Below are 13,405 nucleotides of genomic sequence, written 5' to 3' on the forward strand. Positions count from 1 at the left end.
TTGCGTTTTTCCATGGCTGCGGTAAATGTAGGGCAGTGTACACGAAGCCTTATACTAACAAAACATTGTAGAGTTATGTGGCTCTGGGCTTTATTTTCAACAGTTTATGCCAGTTATTTGCCAAATTCTGTTTTCAAGATAAATAATTATGCAGTGTGATCATACTTAGGACTACTGTGCTATTGGGGATCCCTGTTTGGTGCTTGATCTGTTGTGGCTGAATATTCCTTCATATTAGGCACCTCTGGATACCCTGAACACTGTATTAGCTTTGTTATTGAACAACCCAGGCATCCTACAACCTGGTGGTGCTCTACTCTATTAATCCAAATCTCAATTAGGGTTTTTTTGCCACAGTTAAATCACTATTGAAAAAATGTACTGGTACTGATATTAGAGCAGTTTTCTACTTACCCATGTGGAATAGGGACAGAATTATTTCCAATGTAGTTAGTTAAGATGTCTTAGATATTCCTATTATTATAAAGGTTTGATGGGATGGATAAGTCCTAAATTAGATGGATGGTAGAATCTAAGTAAAATCTTGGCCGGTTCAGCAGGGACAGTCCGAGACTTGAACCAAGCTTGGGAAGGCTGATTAAACCCAAGTTGATCGATCAACCTGGGTACAACCAGCCTGTAAGATTTTCTATGTGATTATTGCCAGCAGCTAGAGCTGTTGGCAGTAATCCCTGTGTGTTCTTCTGAGTGTAATCCATGTGTGGTGTTCTGAGCCAGGCAGCTGCCCCTGACTGTGTTGATGGGGGAATCAAGGGATTTTCTTTCATGTACACCATGGATGCAGGAAAGAAAATCACTCCATCTATGATCAGCTTAAATCTTTGCGTTGTCTAGGAATGTGAGAGGGTACTATTTACATGTAAACATGTGAAGACCATTTGAGTTGTGTGCCATTATGTGGAGTGCCTTGAAAAAGTATTCATAACCCTTGAAATTTTCCACAATCCACACAGGTGGAATCTATTTAATAATTAGGTGACTTCTGAAGGCAATTGGTTCCACTAGATTTAAATTAGGGGTATCAGAGTAAAGGAGCCTGAATACAAATGCACGGCAAACTTTTCATTGACTATTTCATTCACTATTTATTTGTAAAAAAATGTAAACACCATTTATCATTTTCCTTCCACTTTTGTGCCACTTTTTGTTGGTCTATCACAAAAAATCCCAATACAATACATTTACGTTTTTGGTTGTGACATTACAAAATGTGGAAAATTTCAAGGGTATGAATATTTTTTTTAAGGCACTGTAACTCTCACAATGTCTAATGGAAATTGCAGAAATGGAGATAAGCAATCGCATTTGAATGTAGCCTTGCACTGATTCTGTTTTACATCAGGTTTGATACTTAGAGGACAAATCAGCAATTGCAGGAAGAGTATAACAAATTCCTTGCCTGTAAAAATTACTTCTATGCCCTAGTTCTACCAATTCTAGAACTTAAAGTATAGCTAAAAGACTTTTTTGTAGTTTTGAATAGAGTAGAGAAGGATTAGAACACCTGTCAGGTTTTTATTGCTGTTTGTGTCCCTGTTAGGGAGATTCAGCCTCTCTATTTCTCTTGTTTACCATTGTCACTGAGAGTGAAACAAAATTGCAAATTTTGGGTTGTCACCAGAACAGGGATAGAGGGGAAATCTTCCAATGGCGGCATTAGTTCTGGTGACCCTCATCACAACCACGGATTCTTCTATTTGGAGGGATTTTTCCCTACTTCCTGTTTTGGCTGTGGGACAGGAAGTGAAGGGAAATATCCCTAATAAAATGCATATGGCAAAAAAGAAAAAAAGTTCTACTTTAAAGTCTTGCCCTGATCTTCTGTGAAAGAGTAAGCCATTGGAAAATTGAAAGTCACATTTTTTTTTTTTTTTTTTGAGGAATTTCTAATTTGTATTTTGCAGGAGTCAAATTTTTTAAACTATTTCATTACATGTATAAGACACTAACTCTCTCCACAGCACTTTCAGTATAAACATAATAAAGCTATCACAGCTTCTCCTGAACTGTAGTCACATTATTCACAAGAAACGTTTCCCTCAGTCCTCTTCCTCCAGTCACTAGGCTCCTTCACTTCACAAACTCTAATGGTGGAGTGGAAACTAAAGGTAGCCCTGAGTACCTTTTATTGTGAATATAAACTGTTGTACATGTTTTACTATAAGAGGATGCTCCGAAGAACTTCTTCTATATCTGTATATTCTGTTTTAGCTATTTGGACTGCTCAGAGAGTTTGTTTTGTTTCATATATGTACTGTGTCACAATATATGGGAACCTCCATGAAATTTCTGGAGTTTTTAGCCTTCACCACATAATGTGTTTATTTTATTGTCATTTCAGTTTTTGTAACCAAAGACCATCATCAGAATCATTCCCAAAGCTTCAGTCTATAAATATATTTTTAAGAATGATTCATAGTATTATTCAAGAACAAACCGAGAATGCAAGTCTAACATAGTTGTGAATGTTCTAGAAAAAAAGTTTTTAACAGTAATGTGCAATAAGATCTACAGCTGGGTTCAAAAGAGAGTAACTATTTTAATCTAAACAATGTTAAACCGTGAGTAACTGGATTTTATGTTTCCATTTAAGTATTAGTAGAGAATTGTTCTATCTGAATTGAAGTAGTTAAACAATAAAAGCAAGACTCGAAATCCAACTTGTCTGTGAAGTAGTTTGTTTATTCACCTCACGCACCACAATATACACCAATTGTGCTAGCAATGTACCTGAGGTGTGACAATTGGATGAATCAAGAAAGGTTTTTTTACTCATTTGTACAAATAAGCTATTTGCTTTGGACCAGCGCACTGGACTTTTATCTACTCTCGTGCAATCTGATTAAATATTAATATTTATACCAGTAATTGTTCTGAAATGGTTGTTAAAAACCTTGCATACACCTTTATTTTACCAACAGACTATTATTTACAAGACCCTACTCTAGGGATTCTGTGTGTGTATGTATAATCTATATAAATTATATATATATATTGTAAGGGGTTGGCTCGGTAGCGGGTGTGGGTGACCCCCTGGGTGGGTTCACTACACAGAGAGACAGCCGAGGAGTGGTTGAAAACAACGGTCTATGGTTTATTCTTCCAATTTGCTGGAACAAGTGCAAGCATCCAAACAGCATAAATCAAACAAAACATAAAACAAACCCTGGCCACTTGGGGCGTCTACCTTCACAACACAGGAACCTACCTATGGAGTCTGTCACAACCTACTGCTGGGCAGACACTGCTGGTCATACAGCAGTAAACCAATAGTCCATTTGTTTTTCTTTTCACACAGAAAAAGTCCACACCACCTTACCTTCAGAAGTCTCTCACTGCTCTCCTTAACGCACAAAGCCTCAGGATGCAGCAATCAGTAGTCATTCTCTGGATAACTTATAGAGGCCTTAATTGCCTAATTCTGAATAGCTGAAGCTTTCCAACGTCCTTAAACCTTTCTGGCTACCTCCGCAGCCGACACCTGATAGTAATCGGTGAATTGTCTAAACAAGGCAGAAATGTATCTCCCGTCTGTGACAACACCCACAGATTTACCTGACTTCCTGTCACATACCCCCCCCCCCCTCTTGTTTCAACCCTAGGGTTGGGACACAGGTTGCCAGGCACGTATGCACTCGGGACAAACCATCTGCATTCCCCATTTGAACACCGGGGCGATGCGTTACCACAAAACTAAATTCCTGAAGGACCAGGAACCACCTATTTATTCTCCTATTGGTCTCCTTGTTCTGTGCCATCCACTTTAACGGGGCATGATCCGTCACCAGTTCAACAAACTGTCTACCCAAGTCTTTGTGAATCATGTCTGACTTTGGTAATACATGACTCCCCACAGCAGGTTGCAATACACCACATCCACCACCCTGCTCAGGTGGCGCTTCACAAACCTCACACACCTTTGCATTTTTCACAGGTTGTATTAACCCACTATTTACCTGCACCCTTTCAGGATTAGTAGATTGCTCTAATACCTTTTTATTAAATGCTGCAGTTTTACTCTGTCCCTCCAGAGTGACATCACGGTTGTCCAGGGGAACCTCCAGCTCCAACATACGAAGTTCCCTGGAGTTTTCTAGGGACAACTGTGCTGTCTTAACATCAGTTGCTATGGGCAACGGCCCACACTTGATTAGAGATTTTGCTTGGCTCGAACCTGGGGTTTTCCCAACAGCAGTACATTTTGTATTATCATTAACATTGACCACATTTTTACCTCTTGCAGGTTGTCCTAGCCCTATACCAACTTAAATTATTTATATATATATATATATATTGTAAGTGGTTGGCTCGGTAGCGGGTGTGGGTGACCCCCTGGGTGGGTTCGCTACACAGAGAGACAGCCTAGGAGTGGTTGAAAACAACGGTCTATGGTTTATTCTTCAAATTTGCTGGAAACAAGTGCAAGCATCCAAACAGCATAAATCAAACAAAACCTAAAACAAACCCTGGCCACTTAGGGCGTCTACCTTCACAACACAGGAACCTACCTATGGAGTCTGTCACAACCTACTGCTGGGCAGACACTGCTGGTCATACAGCAGTAAACCAATAGTTTATTTGTTTTTCTTTTCACACAGAAAAAGTCCACACCACCTCACCTTCAGAAGTCTCTCACTGCTCTCCTTAACGCACAAAGCCTCAGGATGCAGCAATCAGTAGTCATCCTCTGGATAACTTATAGAGGCCTTAATTGCCTCATTCTGAATAGCTGAAGCTTTCCAACGTCCTTAAACCTTTCTGGCTACCTCCGCAGCCGACACCTGATAGTAATTGGTGAATTGTCTAAACAAGGCAGAATTGTATCTCCCGTCTGTGACAACACCCACAGATTTACCTGACTTCCTGTCAAAATATATGTATTTATACACACACTATATTACCAAAAGTATTGGGGCGCCTGGCTTTAGACGCACATGAACTTTAAGAACTTCCGAACCGCCTGCCACATATTGGCGGCCTGGCTACACAAAATCACGTACATGTACTTGATTGTATTTTTGCCTTGTATACTATGAACAAAAAAAAATGTACTTGATTTTGTGCATGGGATTTCGGAGGTGCTTGGACACAGCAGAAGCCAATCAGCGGGTCCAGCGCCTGCGATGGCCAACAGGACCCCCCCAATCGTTCAGCAGAATGACAGAACGGCGGTCTGCCCTGCGTAAACAAGGCAGACCGCTGTTCTGTCAGGGAGGAAAAGAGAGATCTCAAGTTTCAGCTAAGCTGAAACACAGATCTCGCTTTTCCTCTAGTCACGCACAGGTGTCAAATTGGCGGCCCTCCAGCTGTTGCGGGACTACAAGTCCCATGAGGCTTTGCAGTTACAAGTATGACTCCCATAGCCAGAGGCATCATGGGACTTGTAGTTCTGCAACACCTGAAGGGCCACCAGTTTGACACCCCTGCGTCTAGTGCATCCACTGACCACACAGTTAGAAAGCACTCTCTAGGAGCACACTTAACCCCTTGATCGCTCCTGGTGCTAACCCCTTCACTGCCAGTGTCATTTATACAGTAACAATGCATGTTTTGTTTTTTTTAGCACTGATCACTGTATTAGTGACCCCAAAAAGTGTCAATTAGTGTCAGCTTTCTCTGCTGCATTGTCACAGTCCCACTAAAAATCACTGATCGCCGCCATTATAAGTAAAAACAATTAAAAAAAAAATAAAAAGTTCATAAATGTATCCCATAGTTTGTAGACGCTATAACTTTTGCGCAAACCAATCAATATACACCTATTAGGGTTTTGTTTATGTGTGTTTATATGTAGCTGAACATATTGGCTTAAATTAATGAAAAAATTTGATTTTTAAAATTTTTGATTGAATATGTTTTATAGTAGAAAGAAAAAATGTTTTGTTTTGTTTTTTTTTTTTCAAAATTGTGTTTTTTGTTTTTTTATGTTTATAGCGCAAAAAATAAAAAAACCGTAGCGGTGACCAAATACCATTAAAAGAAAGCTCTATTTGTGGGGAAAAAAGACATCAAATTTGTTCTGGTAAAACATCGCACAATTGCCAGTTAAAGCAACGCAGTGCTGTATCACAAAAAATGGCCTGGTCATTAAAGGGGGTAAAACCTTCCAGAGCTGAAGTGGTTAATGGCATCCCAGTCTTTGTATGTTGGGTTCAATATTGAGTTGGCCCACCCTTTGCAGCTCTAACGGCTTCAACTCTTCTGGGACGGCTGTCCACAAGGTTTAGGAGCGTGTCTATTGGAATGTTTGACCATTCTTCTAGAAGTGCATTTGTGGGGTCAGGCACTGATGTTGGACGAGATGGCCTGGCTCACAGTCTGCACTCTTATTTATCCCAAATGTGTTCTGTTGGGTTGAGGCCAGGCCAGTCAAGTTCCTCTACGCTAAACTCACTCATCCATGTCTTTATGGACTTTGGTTTTTGCCATTATTGTTCATGTAAAGGCAGACGTCTAAATACTTTTGGTAATATAGCATATGTGTATGTATATATATATATATATATATATGTATGTGTGTGTGTGTGTGTGTGTGTGTGTGTGTATATGTACTCCTCCAAAAAATTAAACACTTTTTAATCAGAGTATAGCGTCACGTCAATTAAACTCCTGGGATATTGATCTGGTCAGTTAAGTAGCAGAGGGGGTTGTTAATCAGTTTCAGCTGACTTGGTGTTAATGAAATTAACAACAGGTGCAATAGATGGGCAACAATGAGACAACCTCCAAAACAGGAAAAGTTTTACAGATGGAGGCCAATGAAATGTATTTTCCTACTCATCTTTTCTGACTGTTTTTCACTAGTTTTTCATTTGGCTAGGGTCAGCGTCACTATTAGCATGAAGTGATACCTAGACCCTATAGAGGTTGCACAGGCAGTCCAACTCCTCCAGGATGGCATATCAATGCGTGCCATTGCCAAACGTTCTGCTGTGTCTCCCAGCACAGTCTCAAGAGCATGGAGCTAATATTAGGAGACGGGTAGTTACTCTAGGAGAGCTGGACAGGGCCGTAGAAGGTCCTTAACCCATCAGCAGGACCTATATCTGCTGCTTTCTGCAAGCAGGAAAAGGATGAGTACTGCCAAAGCCCTACAAAATTACCTCCAGCAGGCCACTGGTGATAATGTCTCTGACCAAATGGCACTGTAGAGCTCGACTGGCATTTGCTATTGAACACCAGAATTGGCAGGTCCGCCACTGGTGCCCTGTGTTTTTTTTTTTTACAGGTGAGAGCAGGGCTAACCTGAGCACATGAGACAGACATGAAAGGGTCTGGAGAAGCCATTGGAGAATGTTATGCTGCCTGTAATATAGTTCAGCATGACCAGTTTGGTGGTGGATCAGTGATGGTCTGGGGAGGTATATCCATGGAGGGACACACAGACCTCTACAGGCTAGATAATGACACCCTGACTTCCATTGGGTATTGAGATGAAATCCTTGGACCCATTGTCAGATCCTACGCTGGTGCAGTGGTCCCGGGTTCCTCCTGGTGCACAACAATGCCCGGCCTCATGTGGCAAGAGTATGCAGTCAGTTCCTGGACGATGAAGGAATTGATACCATTGAATGGCCCCCACGCTCGCCTGACCTAAATCCAATAGAACGCATCCCGGATATTATGTTTCGGTCCATCTGACGCCGCTGGGTTCCCCCTCAGTCTGTTCAGGTGCTTAGTGATGCCCTGGTCCAGATCTAGGAGGAAATACCCCAGGACACCATCTGTTGTCTCATTAGGAGCATGCCCTGACATTGTCAGGCATGCATTCAAGCACGTGGGGGCCATACAAACTATGGAGTACCATTTTGAAATGCTGCAATGAAATTTCAACAAAATGGACTAGCCTGCTGCATAATTTTTCTTCTCTTTGATTTTCAGGGTGTCTTTGAATTCAGCCTTCCGTAGGTTGATCATTTTCATTTCCATCAAACTATGTGGCATCCTTTCATTCCTAACACATTACCCAGCATGCTATTTTTCCCCATTGAGATCTGATGTGTTTTCAAAGTGTTCCTTTAATTTTTTTGAACAGTGTATATACAGTGCTCAGCATCAATTAGTTACACCCCTTTTTAAAAGTAAGAGTTTAATCAATATCTCAATGAACACAAGAACAATTTCTAGAATTTCTACAAAACTGAGTTTTATAGAAAATGTATTTAGCTCATTACATGAAAGTACAGTTAATAATATAACTTGGATTACAAAATCTTCAGTTTTACTCAAATTAGTTGATGCAAAAATGTATACACCCCACAGCAAAAACTACTACATAAAGTATTTTGTATGACCTCCATGATTTGTAAGAACTGCACCAAGTCTTCCAGGCATATAATGAACAAGTTGGCGACATTGAAACATCTATCTTTTTCCATTCTTCAAGAATGTCCTCTTTTAGAACTTAGATGGTGGATGGAGAGTGATGCTCAACTTGTCTCTTCAGGATTCCCAATATGTGTTCGATTGGGGTCAGATCCGGAGACATACTTGGCCACTGAATCACTTTCACCCTGTTCTTCAGAAATGCAGCAGTGGCCTTAGATGTGTGTTTTGGATCATTGCCATGTTGGAAGGTGTACAACGATCAAGGGCACAGATTGATGGTAGCATCTTCTCTTTCAATGCAGAGCAGTCTGTGAATTGATGATACCATCAATGAAATGCAGCTTTCCGACATGCATCCCCACAGAAGGACACTGCCACCACCATGTTTCACTGTATTTTTCTTTGTACTCACCTTTGCAACACCATACAGTTTTGAAGCCATTAGCTCCAAAACATTTATCTTGGTCTCATCACTCCAGAGTACAGAGTCCCAGTAATCTTCTTTTTCAGCATGGGCCCTGGCAAATTCTAGGCGGGCTTTTTGTGCATTGGCTTCCTTCGTTGACGACACCCATGCATGGCATTCCACTGCAATGTACACCGTATTGTCCCGGAAACAATTACCCCAGTTTGGCTTTCTACTTCTTTAGCTAACTGCAGTGAACTTGCATGGCGATTTTCCTCAACCCTTCTCATCAGAGGACGCTCCTGTTGAGGTGTTAACTTCCATGGATGGCCTAAATGTCTCTGTGAGATGGTTGCAGTTCCATCTTTGTTAAATTTTTGTATCACTTTTACTACAGTATTCTGATAAGTAAAGCTTTACTGATGTTTTAGTCTTCACCTTTCTTGTGTAAAGAAATGATTTTCTTTCTCAGGCCTTGTGACATTTCTCTTCCATGTAGTGCCATTACTAATAGCATGAAATGGGAAGGGGTTTTCTTTAAGGCCTGTACACATGATAAGAAAATCAGAAATAAAATTTCGTCCGATGAATGATCTGCCGATTTCCAGATCGTTAGTAAAGTGCTTTCAACAGCCAATTAGGAATTTTTGTACGACAAAAACTGGATGTGCAGGCTATAAAATTTTTATCGTACGTGGACACAATGTCCAATTTTCGTTTAATTAGTATAGTTTTCATCCGTCCAAAAAAAATCATAAGAGCAAGACTTTGCATGCTCGGAAACTAAAGAGTACATACAAAACAATTCAACACATGACATCACTTCTGAAGTTGAATTCTGTCATACAAGAATTTTCATATGAAAGTAACCTCTTTACTTTCCATATGAGACTAGCATGCAACAAAAAAACGAAAGAAAACTAGTCCGATAATCTGATCGTGTGTACGAGGCTTTAGGTAACGCCCTTTTATTATCAACTGTCTACTGGATACCTGTTTAACCACTTGCCGACTGCCTAACGCCGATCTACGTCGGCAGTCAGCCCCTCACAGGCAAAGTGACGTAGGGCTACGTCACTAGCTTGTGAGGGTCTAGGGAGCGAGACACCCCCGCGCGTGTGACCAGCGGACCCGATGTCCGCCGGTCACTCGGCGATCGGCGGGGGAGAGGGAGAATGTCAGGCAGCTTGTGTAAACAAGCTGCCTGTCATTCTCCTCGCTGTAAAGACACTGATCAAACGGATCTAGTATGTAGATCCGTTGATCAGTGTCCTTACAGCTCAAGCCACAGCCAATCACAGTAAAAAACACGCCCCTAGGGATACACACAGCCCCTCCCTTCCAAATAAAGTTAACCCCTTCACAACCAGTGTATTTTTACAGTAACAGTGCATATGTATAGCACTGATTACTGTAGAAATGTCATTGGTAACCCCAAAAGTGTCACAAATGTCAGTCAAGGGTCCGATCTGTCCGCCCCAATGTCGCAGTACCGCAAAAAAAATCGCAGATCGCCGCCATTACGCGTTAAAAAAAAAAACAACAAAAATGACAAAAATCTTTCCCTTTGTTAGTAAACGCGATAACTTTTGCGCAAACCAATCAAAATACGCTTTTTGCGATTTTTTTTACCAAACATATGTAGCATAAAACAAATTGGCCAAAAATTTTAAAAAATTTTGATTTTTACTTTTTTTTTGGGGGGAATTTCATATAAAAAAATGTGAAAAATATTGTTATTTTTGCAAAATTGACGCTCTTTTTTTGTTTATAGCACGTGATCAAAAAATCGCACAGGTGATCAAATACCACCAAAAGAAAGCTCTGTTTGTGGGAAAAAAAGGACGTCAAATTCGTTTAGGTACAGCGTCGCACGACCGCGCAATTGTCCGTTAAAGTCACGCAGTGCCGAATCGCAAAATACCCCCTGGTCAGGAAGGGGGTAAAATCTTCCGGGGCTTAAGTGGTTAATGAATAATTTGACTCACCTGTAGTTAAATTATTGTTAATTTGGATTTTGTGGTCTAAAATTTAGATTTTAAATTTTCTGCTAAGGGTCCTTTCACACGAGCGCTCTGATCAGATCCGCCTGTCAGTTTTTTAGGTGGATCTGATCGGATGCTCCATGCATCCCTATGGGGCAGCGGATGTCAGCAGAGACATGTCCGCTGCCATCGGCATCCGATCCTTTCCGTGAAATCCGGACAGATGGAAACCCTATTTTCCATCCGTCCAGGGGATCGGATGAGAGCGGACAGGCGGTCCGCTCTCATTTGATTCCCCAATAGAGATGCATGGGGCTCTGACACCTCCCTCTCCGCACACAGAGTGGAGAGGGAGCTGTCACCTTCCTGCTCAGTGGGCATCTGTGTTTACGATCCCCTGCTGAGCAGCACGGATCTGCCTACGGAGGCGGACCGTGTGAAAGAGCCCTAAGACTTTCATTGTGGTGTATTCATATTTGAAACATGGTCTTGAATAAATTTGTTAGGAAAAATACATTTTTGTGCATGCAAATTAACAAACCTCGTTTGCAATCAACGGCCCGCATTTGTGGGAGTATTTTGTAGTATAGTGTCCCATAGAAAGTGTTGATTCTTAAAGGAAAGTAACTGACAAATCTGTTGGGGGTGTACGTATTTATGCTGAGCACTGAGTGTGTGTGTGTATCTATATACACACATATGTATATATATATATATATATATATATACAGCTGCAAGAAAAAGTATGTGAACCTTTTGGAATGATATGGATTTCTGCACAAATTGGTCATAAAATGTGATCTGATCATCATCTAAGTCACAACAATAGGAAATCACAGTCTGCTTAAATTACTAATACCCTAAGAATGAAATGTTGCCATGTTTTTAGTGAACACAACATGTAAACATTCACAGTGCAGCTGGAAAAAGTATGTGAACCCCTAGACTAATGACATCTTCAAGAGCTAATTGGAGTGAGATGTCAGCCAACTGGAGTCCAATCAATGAGATGAGATTGGAGGTGTTGGTTACAGCTGCCCTGCCCTATAAAAAACACACACCAGTTCTGGGTTTGCTTTTCACAAGAAGCATTGCCTGATGTGAATGATGCCTCGCACAAAAGAGCTCTCAGAAAACCTACGATTAAGAATTGTTGACTTGCATAAAGCTGGAAAGGGTTATAAAAGTATCTCCAAAAGCCTTGCTGTTCATCAGTCCACAGTAAGACAAATTCTCTATAAATGGAGAAAGTTCAGCACTGCTGCTACTCTCCCTAAGAGGTGCCGTCCTGTAAAGATGACTGCAAGAGCACAGCACAGACTGCTCAATGAGGTGAAGAAGAATCCTAGAGTGTCAGCTAAAGACTTACAAAAGTCACTGGCAAATACTAACATCCCTGTTAGCGAATCTACAATATGTAAAACACTAAACAAGAATGGATTTCATGGGAGGATACCACAGAGGAAGCCACTGCTGTCCAAACAAAACATTGCTGCACGTTTACAGTTTGCACAAGAGCACCTGGATGTTCCACAGCAGTACTGGCAAAATATTCTGTGGACAGATGAAACCAAAGTTGAGTTGTTTGGAAGAAACACACAACACTATGTGTGGCGAAAAAGAGGCACAGCACACCAACATCAAAACCTCATCCCAACAGTGAAGTATGGTGGTGGGGGCATCATGGTTTGGGGCTGCTTTGCTGCGTCAGGGCCTGGACGGATTGCTATCATCGAAGGAAAAATGAATTCCCAAGTTTATCAAGACATTTTGCAGGATAACTTAAGGCCGTCTGTCTACCAGCTGAAGCTCAACAGAAGATGGGTGTTGCAACAGGACAATGACCCAAAGCATAGAAGTAAATCAACAACAGAATGGCTTAAACAAAAGAAAATACGCCTTCTGAAGTGGCCCAGTCAGAGTCCTGACCTCAACCCGATTGAGATGCTGTGGCATGACCTCAAGAAAGTGATTCACACCAGACATCGCAAGAATATTGCTGAACTGAAACAGTTCTGTAAAGAGGAATGGTCAAGAATTACTCCTGACCGTTGTGCACATCTGATCTGCAACTACAGGAAACGTTTGGTTGAAGTTATTGCTGCCAAAGGAGGTTCAACCAGTTATTAAATCCAAGGGTTCACATACTTTTTCCACCTGCACTGTGAATGTTTACATGGTGTGTTCAATAAAAACATGGCAACATTTCATTCTTTGTGTGTTATTAGTTTAAGTAGACTGTGATTGTCTATTGTTGTGACTCAGATGATGATGATCAGATGACATTTTATGACCAATTTGTGCAGAAATCCATATCATTCCAAAGGGTTCACATACTTTTTCTTGCAGTTGTGTATATATATATATATATATATATATATATATATATTATAAGTATTGAACATCATGTCATTATTTTTCTAGGTAAATATATTTCTAAAGGTGCAATTGACATGAAATGTTCACCATACGTCGGTAACAACCCATGCAATCCATACATACAAAGAAGCCAAAACAAGTTCAGAAATGACCACAAAATCCACAATAGAAACGATAACCTCTATAGAGATCTCTGCGCTTCAGAAGGTGTCAGCTTATGTCACTAAACAGAAATTAAATATAATGCAGCTACTTAAAAGAACAGATAAAGTAAAATAATATTGAT

The sequence above is a fragment of the Pelophylax lessonae genome (assembly GCF_965119305.1).
Source record: "Pelophylax lessonae genome assembly, chromosome: 4".
NCBI lineage: Eukaryota > Metazoa > Chordata > Amphibia > Anura > Ranidae > Pelophylax > Pelophylax lessonae.